This window comes from Macrotis lagotis, chromosome 1 (genome assembly GCF_037893015.1).
Source record: "Macrotis lagotis isolate mMagLag1 chromosome 1, bilby.v1.9.chrom.fasta, whole genome shotgun sequence".
NCBI lineage: Eukaryota > Metazoa > Chordata > Mammalia > Peramelemorphia > Peramelidae > Macrotis > Macrotis lagotis.
Window position 1 is genome coordinate 203,707,253 of NC_133658.1, and position 3,026 is coordinate 203,710,278.

The 3,026-nt window shown below is 41.3% G+C and overlaps 1 pseudogene; it reads left to right on the top strand.

Moving 5' to 3' along the window:
• Positions 1–215: 215 nt before the first annotated feature.
• Positions 216–1,003, top strand: LOC141515138 (phosphoglycerate mutase 1-like; annotated as a pseudogene).
• Positions 1,004–3,026: the final 2,023 nt, after the last annotated feature.

The following is a 3,026-nucleotide window of genomic DNA, read 5'->3' on the forward strand; positions in this document are numbered from 1 at the left end:
TCTGTTTTGACTCATCTTGGTTTAGCTATCCAGCACCATACTGTTGTCATAAAAGGAATTTGACAAGTCTCCTTCTTCATGTATTTTTGCAAATGGCTTATATAGAATTGGAACCAATTGTTCCTTGAATGTTTTGTAGAATTCACTTGTGAATTCATCTGACTTCCTTGATTTTTACTTAAAGACTTCATTGTTGGTCTGTCTGTCCTCCGCCCGCCGCTGTGCGCCCCGTGCCCCGCCATGGCTGCCTACAAGCTGGTGCTCATCAGGCACGGAGAGAGCGCCTGGAACCTGGAGAACCGCTTCAGCGGCTGGTACGACGCGGACCTGAGCCCCGCCGGGCACGAGGAGGCCAAGCGCGGTGGCCAGGCGCTGCGAGATGCTGGTGATGAATTTGATATCTGCTTCACCTCTGTCCAGAAGAGAGCAATTCGTACCCTTTGGACAATACTAGATGCCATCGACCAGCTGTGGTTGCCGGTTATGAGGACTTGGCGCCTCAATGAGCGGCACTATGGGGGTCTGACAGGCCTCAACAAAGCAGAGACAGCGGCTAAGCAGGTGAGGCCCAGGTGAAGATCTGGCGGCGGTCCTTTGACATCCCTCCACCTCCAATGGAGCCTGACCACCCCTTCTACAGCAACATCAGCAAGGACCGTAGCTATGCAGTCTTAATGAGGATCAGCTGCCCTCCTGGGAGAGCTTGAAAGACACCATTGCTCGGGCTCTACCCTTCTGGAATGAGGAAATCGTCCCTCAGATCAAGGAAGGAAAACGGGTTCTTATTGCAGTCCATGGCAATAGTCTTCGAGGGATTGTCAAACATCTTGAGGGTCTGTCTGAAGAAGCAATCATGGAGCTGAATCTGCCCACTGGTATTCCCATCGTGTATGAGTTAGACAAGAATATGAAACCCATCAAACCTATGCAGTTCCTTGGAGATAAAGAGACTGTTCGCAAAGCCATGGAGGCTGTGGCAGCCCAGGGCAAGGCCAAGAAGTGAAAGTAGGCTGTCAGTGCAGCAGGAGCCAGGTCCTTCCCTTCTCACTTTCTCCACCACTCGTCTCTCCCCTGCCTGTTCCACACCCTGACCATTGATTTAGAGATCACAACACGTAGCTGCAGGTGAGGGACCAATGGTTCCTTTTTTCATTTTCTGCCTCCCTATTTCAGACCAGTTCTTTCTCTCCTGTTGCCCCTCCCTTCAACCACTTTAGTCAAAATGCCTCCTGGGTCGTTTGGCTCTTGAAGGACCTGGTTAGGGATGGGGACCTAGTAAGAAATGACCAATGTGGGGAGTTGAAAGAAGCAATTGTTAACAGTTATTCCTATGAGCCAATTGTGCCAGTAGGGCAGCCCTCTCGGGCTGCTGTAGGAAGCTGCCTATAACCCCGGTGGTTATTTAACGAATCATTAAAGTCTTGTTTACCCTCCCTAATTCAAGAAAATTTAATCTGGGAGGTTGATCATGTCTTAATGTTTACTTGATGCATTTGCTTTCACAAAAGGCCCTTTTCGGACTAGTTATTAGTGACCTTTGAAATTAAACTCTCCCACTTGGTCATCATCAGACATCTCAAGCAGCATCAGAGGAGAGTTCCTGGATTTCTAAGGGGTAAAGAAATACATTCCACTGTGTATTTTGTAACCCCTGCTCCGTTCTGTGGAAGTGAAATGCCCCTAGATTATGTTGAAATATGTCTCAGTGTCCCATTGCCTTCCACCTCATGTCCAGCCACCTGGGTCTTCATTAGTTTTAACATTAACTGTACTAACCTCTTCCCCTTTCCCCTTTTGGTTGTTCACTATAATAAAGGAGTGATGTGCAATAAAAAAAAAAGACTTCATTGTTGGCTTATTCAGCATTAGATCCCATAAGTCATTCCATGCTTCTCTAGAGGTCAACCATTTATGGTTTCTTATAGCATAATAATATTCCAGAGTATTCATGTGCCATAACTTGTTTAGTCATTCCCCAATTGATGGGCACCCCAAATTGTGCTCATCTCCCAGCCAAGGGTAATAGATCTTTCCTGTTGACTTTCTAAGTTGTCTTGGGCTGAAATTTTTCTGAAATATGGTCATATAAGTACTAACAATCCTTTTCTTTTATACTGTGTAATTTGTATTTTTGTAAATATTCATCCATTTCACTTAGATTATTAAATTTATTGGCATGAGGTTGGACAAAATAATTCCAAATTATTGCTTTAATTTACTTCTCATTGGTAAATTATCTATTTCATTCTTGATACTAGTAATTTGATTTTCTTCTTTTTTCATTCAAATTAACCAAAGGTTTATGTATTTTTTTTTATTAAACCAACCCTTGGTTTTATTTTTTAGTTCAATAGTTTTCTTGCTTTTGATTTTATAAATTTCACATTTAATTTTCAGCATTTCTAATTTGGCATTTAATTAGGGATTTTTAATTTGTTCTTTCTTTAAGTTTTTAGTTGCATGCTCAGTTCATTGATCTCCACTGTCTCTTTTTTATTTATGTAAGCATTTAGAGAAATAATGTTTCCCTTAATAACTGCCTTGACTGTATTTCCTAAGTGTTGTTAAGTTTTGTCATCATAGTCATTGTCTTGGATGTAATCATTAATTCTTTTTATGATTTGTTGTTTGATGCACTCATTCTTTACAATTAAATTTAAAATTTACTTTCCAACTGGCTTTAAGTCTAGCTCTCTGTGACCCTTAATTGCATCTGATTTTTATTGCATCATGGACTGAAAAGGATACATTAAATACTTCTGCCTTTCTGCATTTGATTATGAGGTATTTATGCCCTAATATAAGGTCAATTTTTTGTAGATGCCATGCACTGAAGTTAAAAAAAAAAGGTTCATTCCCTCCTGCCCCATTCAATTTCCTCCAGAGAGCTATCATACTTAAGTTATATAATAGTCTGTTTACCTCCTTAAATTCTGTCTTGTTGATTTTATATTTATGTTTATCTAATTCTGAGAGAGAGAGAGAGGTTGAGGCCTCCCACCAGTAGAATTTTGCTGTCTGTGTCT